This window comes from Solanum verrucosum, unplaced genomic scaffold, assembly GCF_900185275.1.
Source record: "Solanum verrucosum unplaced genomic scaffold, falcon-dt-bn FXZP01000153.1, whole genome shotgun sequence".
NCBI classification, from domain to species: Eukaryota; Viridiplantae; Streptophyta; class Magnoliopsida; order Solanales; family Solanaceae; genus Solanum; species Solanum verrucosum.
The window spans coordinates 378821-394326 of record NW_026020426.1 but is presented as its reverse complement, the minus strand read 5'-3'; the positions used below and the strand labels follow the sequence as shown (position 1 = coordinate 394326).

The window sequence follows — 15506 nt, the reverse complement described above, 5'->3', positions numbered from 1 at the left end:
ATTTATGGGCATGAATGACTCGACTCAAAGGTCTACACAACTACATGGAACTCAGGTATATGAAACCTCTCATTCTCTTACTCATTTCCTCCAAACTTAGTTCAAATTAATAGTTGATCTCAAAGGATTCACAATTTAACTCAAAGGCTTTCTTGAACTTTACTCTTAACTCTCTCTTGAATGTGAATTATGAATTCAAATGTTATGGTTCATAGTATGAATGGTCTAGGTTATAGTTTAGACTCATGAAGACATTCTCCTCACTCTCATGCTCACTTACTTGAGTCTTGAAACAAGTTATTAGAAATTGTAGAAGACTCATCAAAAGGACTCAAAGGGACTCTCTCAAAATGTCCGGAAGAATTCTCAACACTTAACCCTTAACTTTACCTTGAATTTGAATTATCAATTCAAGGTTATGATTCATATTATGGGTGATTTCTAAGTGTGTGGAAGTAGTTTAAAGTGTTTAGAATCAAAAGGGTTGAAGATACACTTCAAAGGAGCTCAAACGGGAAAACTGATGGAATAGGAGTGGGGAAGGCGACCCTAGCGCGTTCCGGGCGCAGGGCGGCAGCCCCAAACATCAGAGGCTGCATATAGGCGAACTGCAAGGGCTCCGTCCCAGCCACTTGGGCGCATCTGGGGCACGCCGACCTAGCATCTCCTCAGGCCAAGATCTAAGAATTTCACCTATCGTTTTCTGATCCTTAATCGCCTTTAATCGATTTCTTTTCTCAAGTTTTCCTAATATTCAATTACCCAACCTAAGTACACACTAATCCACTCAAAACAATCACTTTCATCTCAAGAAATCATCAAAACCCCAGCAAAACAAGATTAAGAATGAACTTTAAGAACACCTATCAAGAACTTAAATCCTTCAACTTTTGTGACTGAAATTACACTGATAATAACATGTTTGCTGTGTGGGTGAACAAACCCAACACTATGGAATCTTACATACCTCTTAGGGATTAAACCCATGGAGAAAATCCACAACAACACGCAAGAATCTCGACTACCACTTGACCCTTTCCTCTTTTCTCCTCTTTTCTCTTCTTTTATATTCTTGTACTCTCAACTATAACCCTATGTGTATATTACGATTATAAAACCGAACCTAATTAGATTAGACCCCTAAAACATTAATAAAAATGAATTAAATCTGATTAGGTAGAAAAGACCAAAATACCCCTCTAAAATCCGGTTTTGACTTTCCTTATCTAGACAGCCCAACTTCGAATGGACATATCTCCCTCATACGAACTCAAAACTGAGCAAACTCGGTGGATATGGAAATATAATTCAGATATATTTTATACGGTATCTGGTAGAACACCTAACTCACTTTTAACTAGGAGTTATAGTCATTGAAGTCGACCCAAAACTCATACTTAAGCATAACTTGCCCTTAATACTTTTAATAAGTTTTTAATTCCTTGGTAAAATCCTACTCACAATGATGGATGGTTCGAGTCTCAGTTTGAAAAAATTTATGGGGTGTTACAATGAGCTATGTGATGGTACATCGCCTCGCCCACGTTGCTAGTAGTGTCATATACCTTTTCGGGGTATAGAACTTCTCAACTAAGTGGATCCACTAGGCTATGCTTAAAAGCAATAACGAATCATCTAAAAAGTATGACCCTTTCTACCCCCGTTGGCTACATGGTTTTTGAGGACTTTGAGTTATCTGAACTCATCCCCATATTGGTGCTCAATACCACTCATAAAATATAACTTAGCTCATATATTTAAAAACATTTCCTCATCCTCAACTTTTAGATTATTACTCAAACGATTTCTCTTAAAAGATATAGGACTCAAAACTCCTCATGAACTCCTTTGGAAATCGGTGTCTTCCCTCATTTTAAATGTGAAAATATTTACTCTTGGGAATACTTAGTTCACATATATTCTTTTGAAATAGGAACTCAACTCTCCTCATCCTCAAACCCAAGTACTCAAGTCTTAAGATATTGTAAAATACTTCTCAAAATGAATCGAAAGAACTCTCAAGACTTTACTCTTAACTCTACCTTGAATTTGAATTATGAATTCAAGGGTTATGATTCATGTTATGGATGATCTCTCGATGTTTAAATGTAGTTTAGAGTAGTTATAATCATAGGGAGTAAAGGTATACTTTAAAAGAACTTAGACGAAGCAAACAACAGAAAAAGGGTGGGGGCAGGCTACCATGAACTTCAGAGGCTCTATTTTGGTGTAATGCTGGGGCAGTGTGCCAGCCCTCTTGGGGCATCAGTGGCGCATCGTTCCACCCTTCCCCCAGAACGACCCGATGATTTTTTTTCTCGCTTTCTGACTCTAACTTGCCTAGAATTCAATTTTTTCCTCAAATTTTCCTTAGATTCAACTATTCAATACAAGTACAGAAGAGTCTACTCATTTTTTCTCAAGAACAACTCTCACTAATCGAAACCCTCATCTCAAAATTCATCAGAACTTATAAACAAAGCATCAAGAACAAAACCTCCAGAACACCCATCAAGAATTCAAATCATTGAACCTCAAGAATGAAGTTACAAATGGAATTTACATGATTTGCGTGTGGGTGAACTAACCCAACGCTATGAAAGCTTACATACCTCCATCTTGCATAACAAATCCTCGATTTGCAAGAGATCATGTTCGTTCTTCCTTTTCTCCTCTTTTTCTTTTCTTGAACTCTCTTCTAAAACCTTAACCGTAATTTAGGATTTGTAAAATTGACCCAAAATAGATTTGACGCCAAAATATTACTAAAATATTTTAATCTGATGAGGTAAGAAAAAGACCAAAATACGCCTCACTAATTCGGGTTACTTTCCTTAACTGGACATGCTAACGTCAAACGGGCATATCTCCCTTATCTGAACACAAAACTTAGCAAACTGGGTGGCGTTGAAAAGAGTATTCAAAGACCTTTAAATTGAGTTGAATACAACTAAGATTCTATTGCATATATTTTGATCAAGATTTGAAATACAAAATCTAGAAAACCAAATCAAAATCTAAGACTCAAATCTTTCTATTGGTGTCTTGGATCCACAATTAATCCCATGGATCATCAGGATTGGTATATTCTTTTCTATCATGTAGTTTGTAGTTTCCCCGAATAAAGCTAGGTATTACAACACTTTCTATGAATTCAATGTAAAGACGGTTTTCAGTGCTAGTTATCCAGTTACAGAAGCAACCCCATAGGCTTTCGCTTTTGCGTCTCTCTAAAATTGCAATCATGGTAAAATCTTGGTCTATTTAATCATCAAGAGCTCCCAAGCACAGGAGTTTTCTACAAATCAAAATACAACATGGAAGGCTTGTTATTCAACAATATAAAATGACTTATATACTAGTGTCAACCAAGGTGTATGTGGATCTATTCAATTTTTTAATGAAGTTGTTTTGATATCTTATGGGCCACGTAACGCATTTTGTACTGAAAGTTATGGCCATTTGACGTTGACCAAAACTCACAACTTAATGACTTGAATAAATCTCAAATTAGCTCTTTCTAAGGTGGGATGTTATGATAACAGTTCTCTAACTACCCAATAAGTATATAAGTAAAATTTGCTAAAACTTTTGTGCACTTCTTCCACATGCTTGAAGCAGATTGTGTGATATTAGTTTTGAGATACCGCAAGCAGAAGGCGAAGTTGATTGTGAATATGAAATGTCAATAATGTAATCGGAGGTGCTATGTTTCACTTTTTCCTCAAAATGAGGTAATTAGTTCGATTTTAAATAAAAATAAACAACAAAACACTACAAAAATAAAATAGAATTAAATAGGATAAAAGTCAAGCCTATTGAATTTACGTTGTGTTCTAAAGAAGATTATTCTCCTCAATGTATCCGAGATAATGAAATATATCCCGGTAGAATTGAACAATTTACTCATCAGTATAGTGGTAATAAGAACTTTAATAAACAGTAAACTCATTTGACAACATTAAATTACACGAGTTTTTTTTAAGTGCAAGAAAAATAAGAGCAGAAGATCAAAGAATAAGAGAAAACTTCTCTATTTATACTTAACAAAGGAAAGTAGAACAAATGATTCTTCTCTGATCAGAAAAATTACAACACTTCGAAAAAGTTAACCCTTTAAATAACTCATAACCACCCTTCAATATGAAAAGATTCTATTCAAATTGTATTTTTGAAGAAAAACTACTTTATTTCTCATTTACACTTTTTAATATCCAACACTAATCACCTCATCAAGTTTAGCAATCCCTTTTGAACTTTTGTCACAGGCCTATAACAATCTTCCCAAAATGTCACATCCCTTCAAAATGTCACAACCTTTCAAAAAAATAAATAGCAACTCTTAAGAAAAGTGTCAACTTTTCATAAAAGTCACAACTCTTCCTTTTCTATTCACACCTTTCAAAATTCACCGACACATCTAACCAAGATCATAGATAGACAAATCACATCACATGTATCAAAAGTTAACATTCATAAATCTGATTTCCTTAAACAACAAAAATGAAATAGTAGTTGGTAGACTGGACCACGAATCCAAAGGTAATATTGGTAACAACAGTTTTACTTGACAACAAAAATAAGCTACTAGTTGTTGATACAATTATTCCTCTGTATTTTTTACACTGCTTCTCCTTGCGAATAAAATCATGGTTGATCGTTATCGTTTGTACCTGATGATCCTTCCTCTAATTTCTTCCCTGATATCATATCATCGGAAGAATGTTCCACAAACTGGCTGAATTGTGGTTTCATTGGTGAAAGACCGACGCTGTAGTTTTTGTTCTCCTCTTTGCATTTGTGTTTTTTTCCAATCTTATGTGCCATCACCTTTTTAGCGAAGGTCCCTATTTTGCATGTGTCACACCAAAACGTGAACCCCCTAATGTTTTGCATTTCATGATCTGCGTTCATTTTCATGTCATCTATCAACAAGGATGTGAATCGTTATTGTTTGGACTTGATGATCCTTCCTCTGATTTCTTCCCTCATATCATATCATCTCAAAGACGATCCACAAGCTGGATGAATCTTGATTTCCTTCAAAAAAGACCAATGCTCCAGTTTTTGTTGTCCTTTTTCTGTCCTCTAAAAGGTGCCTTCTTGCATTTGAGTTTAATATCCAACACTAATCGCCTCATCAAACTTAGTAATCATTCTTTTGTCACACGCCTATAACTATCTTTTCGAAAAGTCACATCCTTTCAAAAATGTCACAACCTTTCAAAAAAGTCGCATTTCTTAACAAAAGTCACAACCCTTCATTTTCTATTTATAGCTTTGAAAACCCAATGACACATCTAACCAAGATCATAGATGAGACAAATCACACCACATGTATCGAAAGATAATATTGATAAATCTGATTTCCTTAAACAACAAAAATTAAATACTAGTCGGTAGACAGGACCACGAATCCAAAGGTAATACTGGTAACAACAGTTTTACTTGACAACAAAAATAAGCTACTAGGTGTTGACACAATCATTCCTCTGCGTTTTTGACACTACTTGTCCTTGCGAATAAAATATGGTTGATCGTTATTGTTTGGACTTGATGATCCTTCCTCTGATTTATTCCCTGATATCATATCATCAGAAGGATGTTCCACAAGCTGGATGAATTGTGGTTTCATTGGTGAAAGACCAACGCTGCAGTTTTTGTTCTCCTCTTTGCGTTTGTGTTTTTTTCCATTCTTATGTGCCTCCATCACCTTTTCAGCGAAGGTCCCTATTTTCCATGTGTCGCACCAAAACGTGAATCCCCTAATGTTTTGGTTTTCATGATCTGTGTTCTTTCTCATGTTATCCGCATTGACATCTATCAACAAGGATGGTGGATCATTATTGTTTGGACTTGATGATCCTTCCTCTAATTTATTCCCCGATATCATATCATCGCAAGGAGGTTCCACATGCTGGATGAATTTTGATTTCTTTGGAAAAAGTCCAATGCTCCAGTTTTTTTGTCCTTCTGTTCTCCAAAAGAATGCGATGACTCATGCAAGCAAGATTATGGTTGAGAGTAGTAATAAATCATTTTTCAAACCTGTTATGGATGTTTCAAATTATCCTCATAACCATGCTTTTGGTTATGATCATCATGGATTCTTTTAATTCTTTTTTCCTCATCTTTTGGTTAAATTAATCATAGCCAGAATCTCTCTGGTTGTCTTATTTATTAATCTATGTTTCATTATTAAAATGACATTTATACAGTGTAACGTTCTTCCGTTTCAATCATGTTATTATTTAAGAAGACCGATTTAAATCATATTCAATGGTAATATAGACATCTTTTAAAAGTTCAAGAAGAGAATAGAGAAGATTAGAAAAAATTGTTGAAGACTGAGAGAAAACTTCTCTATTTATATCCAATAAAGGATAGTAGAATATATGTTTATTGTGTCATATTAGAAAAGAAAATCACAATCTTTTAAAAAATTCAAAATCCTTTAAAAAAATCATAATCACCCCTCAATATGAAAATGTGCTATTCATATTATATCTTTTGAGAACAATACTTTATTTCTCTTTAAAACCTTTTAATACCCAACAATGATCACCTCATAAAGCTTAGCCATGATTCTTTTGTTACAATTCATTCTCCAGAATTTCATGATGTGAATAATTATTAAAATCAATGATGTGTTTTGATAACATGTACCCGTAAACAAACACCACAAACTATACTTGAATGTCTCGTAACAAAGAAAAGTTCATTTAAATTCTTGAAGATTTTCTAAACATCAAATTGAAGCGATACATAAATGGAAATCATGAAACACACACACACACACATATTAAGACTAACATTATTTTGCATAAATAGATATAGAGACAAATTGTTGTTCAATCTGTATTAGTAAAACACTTAAAAAACTTTGAAAACTGACTCTGTAACAATAGATTGAAACGGAAAAGCAGAAAATCGAGTCTAATACTACATGCATAGTGTATCCTTGAAGAAATTATTCGCCTCAAGTACCCAATGTTATTGAAATATATCTTTTCAGGATATATCGATTTTATTCACCAGTGTATCGGTAAAAAAATAATTGTGTCAGCGAATCACTGATCAACGGGAGCAAAGTACACTGTAATACTAGATTTATTTGTGCAGAAGAATAAGAAGTTCAGAAATTTCATTGTTGAAAGATAAGAGAAAACCCCTCTATTTACAAATAACAAAGGGTAGTGTGAATATATTTTTATTGTGTCTTATCGTAATGGTCACAACCCTTTAGAAAAGTCAAAAGTCATAACCTTTCGTAAAAGTCACAACCTTACGGAAAAGTCACAACTTTTCATAAAAGTCACTCCTCTTCAAAAAAGTCACAACTCTTCAGATCAGTCGCACCTCTTCAGAAAAGTCATAACTCTTCATTCTTCATTCACAACTTTTTAAAACACAACAAAAATCACACCACATGTATCAAAAGATAATATTGATAAGTCCGATTTCCTTAAACAACAAAAATGAGGTACTAGTTGGGAGACTGGACCAACAAAATAGATATAGAGACAAATCAAACTACATTGATGATTATCCAAAGGCAATACTGGTAAGACCAGATTTACTTGACAACAAAAATAAGCTCCTAGTTAGTTGACACAACTTTACTCAACACAATCAGTCCTTTGCATCTTTGACACAATAAATAATAATCTTTTCTTGTCCTTGGCAATAAAACCATGGTGATCATTATCATTTGTACGTGATAATCCTTCCTCTAATTTCTTCCTTTATATCAGATCATCGCAAGGATGTTCCACAAGCTGGATGAATTGTGGTTTCATTGGTGAAAGAGCAATGCTGCAGTTTTTTTTTTTTGCGTTTGTGTTTTTTTCCAATCTTATGGGACTCCATCACTATTTCAGAGAAGGTACCGATTTGGCATGTGTCACACCAAAATGTGAACTCCCTATTGTCTTGCTTTTCATGAGCTGCATTCTTTCTCAAGTCATTTGCACTGTCATCTATCAACAATGATGGTGGATCGTTATTGTTTGTAGTTGATGATCCTTCCTCTAATTTCTCCCCGAATAGCAGATCATCAGAAGGGCGTTCCATAGGCTGCATAAGTTTTGGTTTCTTTGGTAAAAGACCAATACTACAGTTTTTGTCGTCCTTGTGTTCTCTTAAAGCAGCCACCTGCGTTTGTGTTTTCTTCCTTGCAAGTGGTCATTCAGGCCATCTTGACTTGTAGTACATACCTGACAAAGTTCACAATTCCACTCCGTAACATTTTTCACTGGAGCACTGCTTAATGAAGGCTTATCAGCAACCTCTTCAATTAGAGTTATAGCTTTCCGTTTCGCTCCAAAGAAAATACTGTCAGGCTTAGCCTGTATCAATGCCAAAATAAGCACTTCTCAGAAATTTAAACACCTCACAAATGGTTTATGGATTTGAAAGCATTAAATGAATCTACAATTGTTTTGATTAAGGAAACATATTTTGGAGTACACTTTTCTGATACTGCTCAACATTCACTCAGGTGTATAATAATGAATGTTGTTGCCATTGATAAAGTCCAGGAAACAAGTGTAAACAGATATACTTTCCACTAGAGAAAATCTTGTAAGTTCAAAGTTTAAAACAGTCAATGCACATAACCAGAAATTTAAGATTTAATAATGCGGGCTAACAATAAAGAATAACACTTACCAACAAAACTCCGCTAAAGTCAGGGGGCTGTTCTTGTGAAATCTCCACCTTTGGACTTCTATTGAATATTGAAATTTTTGATTCCCCAGCACGGTTCCGAAAAGGAACCTCTGAGATCATCTCCTCAAAGTCCTCAGCTTGCTTTTTCAATCTATCTGCTTCACACATTGCTTCTTCTCTTTCCATCGAAATCACACGAGAATTATTAAATTGCAAGAAGAAGAAGAGTAGAATATCAGCAAATATATGAAAACTGAGGGAAACCACTATTTATAGCAAACAAGTGTGATCTAATTAATGTTTTTTTCCTAAAAAGAACTTCATATTTCATAATACCTTTTAACAACATGTTTTCTCTAATTGATGTTTTTTCCTAAAAAAGAACTTCATTTTTCATTAACACCTTTTAAATTACATGTTTTTTCTAATTGATGATTTTTCCTGAAAAGAACTTCATTTCTCATTAACACCTTTTAAACGGCATGTTTTATTCTAAGTGATGTTTTTTTCTAAAAAAAAACTTCATTTTTCATTAACACCTTTTAAATTACATGTTTTCTCTAATTGATGTTTTTTTCCTAAAAAGAACTTCATTTCTCATTAACACCTTTTAAATGGCATGTTTTATTCTACTTGATGTTTTTTCCTAAAAAAGAACTTCATTTTTCATTAACAACTTTTAAATTGCATGTTTTCTCTAATTGATGTTTTTTCCTAAATGGAACTTCATTTTTCATTAACACCTTTAAAACGGCATGTTTTCTCTAATTGATGTTTTTTCCTAAAAAAAAACTTTATATTTCATTTAACACCTTTAAATTACATGTTTTCTCTAATTGATGTTTTTTTCCTAAAAAGAACTTCATTTCCCATTAACACCATTTAAACGACATGTTTTCTCTAATTGATGTTTTATCCTAAAAAGAACTTCATTTTTTCATTCATACCTTTTAAACAACATGTTTTCTCTAATTGATGTTTTTTGCCGAAAAATAACTTCATTTTTCATTAACACCTTTTAAACTACATGTTTTCTCTAATTGATGCTTTTTTTTTCTAAAAAGAACTTCATTTCTCATCAACACCTTTTCTTTAAATTGCATATTTTATCTAATTGATGTTTTTTCCTAAAAAAGAACTTCATTTCTCATTAACACCTTTTAAATTGCATGTCTTCTTTAATTGATATCTTTTTTTTTATAAAAAGAACTTTATTTCTCATTTACACCTTTTAAAAACTCAATAATATCACGTCATATGGCTTAACAGTGATTCTTAGGACTGGACATAAAATATTGAAAATCGAATTACCGAACCAATACTTTTGGTGATTTGGTATTCGACGATTCGGTATTTGGTATGATATTCAGGAGTAAACTTTTAGAATTATGGTATTCGAAATTGAGTTTGGTATGAGACACTAGTACTATTTGGTATTGTCACGGCCCATGTCATCGTGATTGGCATCCACACTAACAGTCCGGTGGGAGAACCACTACTACAACCAAAACCAAACAACTGAAGCAATAACTAAGGCATTTAAGTCAAATACTAAGGAAGAAAAATAGAGTTCCCATAAACTCTAACAATAGTCTAACAATAATAAACTATCATTGCAGAAGAATAACCTAGAACTTGAAAGTCAATCCAAAACATCTAACAATGAACCAAGTTTAAACAAGAAGGGATACAATCCCAAACTAATGAACTAATAATCTAACTAAAACAATTGTCTAAGTTCGGAAATAGCGGACAGAGACGAAAGAGAATGCCATGGCAGCCCGGAAGAATTGGCTCACCCTTGAATTCGAACGATCACTGATCTCCTAATCGAGGTCTGTCAGTAACCGCTTGAAGATGCCCTGTACTCAACAAAAATAAGAGCAAGTGCAGTATCAGTACACAACCACAGTGTACTGGTAGGATCACGCGGCGATCCCACTAGTGCAACATAAACAAGTCAAGACAATAATATAATCACATGCATATATATCAACATATACAAAATTATCAACATTATGAACAACTATCAGTTTCAAGTTTTATATCACATCATTGGTCCTCTTATGGAACCCAAACCCAAAGAGTTAGCATGCAAGAACGTGGCAACCGATCTCATATTTATGCCAAAACGTGGCAACCGATCCCATATTTATGCCGGAACGTGGCAACCGATCTAAGTTAGTTATGCCGGAACGTGGCAACCGATCCCATTCACACACAATAATCACAAACACAAGTATATCCTCAAGATCATATATTTAAATCATGATTTCATGGCAATGATAATTCATCTATCTCATTTACAACAAGTGTGATCAACATTGCAACATTCATACATATACAAGTATCATAATGAAGCAAGAATAAACATATATCACACAAACATAGAATCACAACTATCACCTACTTCGAAACAAGCTTGAAACCCTAAGAAACTTGATCCTTCCCTTTTCGGAGTCGTTCCGCTTGTTCTTGGTCTACAAACAATCAATATAATACAGGAATCAATAAACAATCACTAATTACCCGAATTACTAACAATTCTATGAACCCTAGATCAAACTCATAATCTCAATTATCCAATTTAGGGTTGTTTCCACCATAGAATCTATAACAAAACCCTCCCCCATCAATATTTACCCATTCTATTACGTTCTACGAATCGAAAAAGGGATTTGGGGAGTGAAAAGCTTACCTTTAGCCTCAAGAATGGTGAGAAATGAGTAGGACTCACCTGGGTTCATTCCTTAGCTCTGAAGGTCGAAAAATGCATAATGAGATCGTTTAGGGATTTATTAATGACTTTAATTCGCGTCGAGCCCGCCATAACGGCACCCACCCCGCCACAGCAGCCCTGCCAGAGCGGCAAAACCCAGTGCCAAAGTGACTTTCATGAACTAGTGAGCTATTTAAAGAATTCCAAATTCCCATTTAACAACGCACCTCCAACCCATGACGCTAAAAAAATACCCTTCACGCTAACATCGATTTCGGGAGTTCTACTCGCCCGAATTCAATTTTGTAAAGTCGTACGGGTTTTTTAACGAGTTATCTAACTACTCATGTAATCAAAATCAAAATCGACTCACTCGATTGCTACCATATTTCTCTACACCTTAAAGACTCCGATTTCGTCTAAATTTGGAATAGGTTGGGAAATTTCAAGACACTACAAAAAAGTTTTCTGGCCCAAATTTTTCCCCAGTTGGTTTTTCTATAACGACGGAACCTGATCGTTACAATAGATACCAATTTACCCATCACTCATCCCTGAGTGACAAACTTAGGAAAAATAGGCTAAGGAAGGAATGAAGTAGTACCTGATTCAACGAATAATTGGGGATACTTGCCTCACATATCTTTCTCGGTTTCGCAAGTAGCTTCCTTAACTGGACGATGCTTTCATTGAACTTTCACGGACTTAATCTCCTTGGTCCTCAGCTTACGCACATCACGATCACGAATTGCAATCGGTTCCTCCTCATATTGGAGATCCTTGTCTAACACAATAGAGTCCCACTAAATGATATAGTATATGTCACCATGATACCTCTTCAACATTGATACATGAAATACCGGATGAACACTCAATAGATTAGGAGGTAAAGACAATCTATACACTATCGGTCCTACACATTCAAGAATCTCAGATGGACCAATGTATCTAGGACTTATCTTACCCTTCTTACCAAATCTCATCACCCCTTTCATGGGTGATACCTTAAGAAGAACATTTTCACCGGATTGAAACGCCATGTCTCTTACCTTATGATCCATACTTCTTTTGTCTACTCTGGGCTACTAGAAGCTTAGATTGAATACTCTTCACCTTATCATGAGCATCCTTCACTAAATCAACCCCCAATGGTTTCACATCGGCCGCCTCAAACCATCATATGGGTGATCTACATCCCCTCCCATATAATGCCCCAAATGGTGCCATGTCAATGCTGGAGTGATAACTATTATTATAAGAAAATTTACACAAAGGTAAGAACTTATCCCAATGCCCTCCAAAATCAATCACACATGCCCTCAACATGTCTTCTAATACTTGAATAGTCCTCTTCGATTGCCCGTCCGTCTATGGATGAAAGGTTGTACTAAAAGTGAGTTGTGTGCACAATTCATCATGCAATTTTCTCCAAAACTTGGATGTGAATTGGGTACCACGGTTCGAGATGATAGGAAGGGGCACCCCATGCAACCTTACTATCTCTTACACATATACTTTACCTAATTATTCAGCATTATAATCTATTCTTACCGGAATAAAATGGGCTTACTTAGTCAATCTATCAACCACTACCCAAATAGAATCAAACTTCCCAAAAGTCTTATGAAGATCAACCACAAAATCCATAGCTATTCTTTCCAACTTCCATTCCGGAATTGGCATTCTTTGAAGCAAACCCGCAGGCCTTTGATGTTCATACTTCACTTGTTAACAAGTTTGATACTTCGCCACAAACTCCGCTATGTCTTTCTTCATGTCTGGCCACAAATAAACTCTCTTCAGATCTCTATACATCTTGGTCACACTTGGATGAATAGAATATCGCGAACCATGAGACTCCACCAACAGTTTCTCAACCAAGTCATCTACTCTAGGGACAAATTCTTCCCTTGAAATTGAGCACACCATCCGCATCAAGAGTTGTCTCTTGTGCCTTACCAATCGCAGTCTTCTTTTTAAGCTCCTCCAAATTTTCATCTTCAACTTGTTTGGCCTTGATCTCCTCAATGAAACTGGCTTTTACTTCAATACTAGCTAACACCCCACCTCTTTCTGAGATGCCCAATTGCATAAATTTAGACTCCAAGGTCTGAATTTCTTTAGCCAAAGGTCGTTTGGTTACACTTAAGCAAGCTTAACTATCCATACTCACCGCTTTTTGACTCAAAGCTTCTGCCACCACATTAGCCTTGCCCAGATGGTATTGATTGGTCACATCATAATCTTTTAGTAACTCCATCCACCTTCGTTGTCTCAAGTTCAGATCCATTTGAGTGAACACATGTTGCAAACTACGATGATCGGTATACACTTCACACTTAACATCATCCCGAGCTAAGATATATGGTCATTTGAAGTTGACCAAAAACTCATACTTATATAACTTAACTAATTTTTCAGATTTTTCCTTCTTTCAAAAAACAACTCTTTCTAAATCTAGCTCTTTCTAGCTCTTCAAATAGTGAGGTGTTACAACAATCAACTGCAACTTCAATACGGTATTATTGAATATCGTACCAAATTAAAGTTTAATTTATCGATTACTAAATAACCGAATGAAACTTTAAAAATTTAGTATATGATATGTACCTTTAATTACCAATTACCAAACTGAAATTTGAGAATCTCGAACCGAACACCGAACACAAACCCCTAAATTAATCCTTCCCAAATATCCAACTATTAAAATTATCAAAAAGGGTTTTGGTACCAATGATTAATTAATTATTACAAAAGTTAGAATTAATCCCTCCAAAAGTTTTTCTTTGTCAACTTTATCTACTACCCGATAGTAATATTTTTTCCTAAAATTAAATATATTGGCTCCTCAAAAATTAATGATCTTGTATGAAATAATCAAGTATTATTATAAAATATTACTCCCTCTATTTCATATTAACTGAATTTTTGAGATTTTTTTCATTAGTCAAAATAGTTGAAATGTTCAATGCTCAAGATGGATGTTAATTTTTATTTCAATATTCGTGCTCTTCTTTAATGAAGTTTGATATTTTCTAGGAAACAAAGAGCACTACTTATAAATTAAATCATGATTTAAATTATGTCCTTGATATAATGGAGTATAATATAGATGTCAATTACACCACGAAGTTGATTTCACTTATTATCTTCATTACTTCCCTCTATTATGAAGATTTACTCGTCAATATGTCCACACATGCACAGTGATTAGATATCCATGGAATTAGAAATAAATTTATCATAGATATAATATAGGGAAAAGAGACTATAAAGTTTTCATGCACATGCATACAAAATCTATTGTATATAAGAAATAGATTTCGTATGCATTTTAAGAAATAAAATATATGAATGAACACATGATAGGAAGGCATATTTTAAAAGAGAAAATAATTGTTTTCGTCCATGTGTTATCGTTTTATTTTGGTTTTGGTCCCTATGATAGCTCACTAATCATACTTAACCTTTAATTAATCAAAGTAAGTGATTTCAGTCCTTCTACTAACGGTGAATATAAATTTAAACAGATCAGTTTTGGTATTACAACAAGAAACACTTCCATGCAGAGAACAAAATCTAAAGATAGAACAAGTTTGTAAATTCTCCTATAACATCTTTTCTCATACACAACCATATTGCAGCCTGAATCTCTTCCTCAATTTGAATGTGAATTAATCATCTAATACACTACTTTATGTGTTCGCTGGTTAATGAACAATTTTTCTATTTAGTTGCCTCCCCCCTTATACGAGAATACAATCTAGACACTCCTCCTGCAACACTGAAAACAACTTGGTACACTTATTTAAGCGCAACAATATCATTCAATTTAACAATAAAATGTTGAAGCAAGAATGGGCTACAATTCACGCCGGCATGTAAGTACTCAAATAATTTAGTTATAGCCTAGATCATTGATTACATGAAAATATGAGTAAAAGATTGAGTTATAGGATTACTAACACAACATCTAATATTTACATGAAGAATAAATATAATTTTTTTTTAAAAAAGCTATAAGAATTATAAAAACCAAACATTTGTAGTGTATATTCTAAATTTGTATGACATATTACATTTTGTATTTGTTCTACATATTAGATGACATGTGAAC

The 15506-nt window shown here is 34.3% G+C and overlaps 1 pseudogene; it reads right to left on the bottom strand.

Moving 5' to 3' along the window:
- Positions 1 to 7619: 7619 nt before the first annotated feature.
- Positions 7620 to 8856, bottom strand: LOC125807244 (uncharacterized; annotated as a pseudogene).
- Positions 8857 to 15506: the final 6650 nt, after the last annotated feature.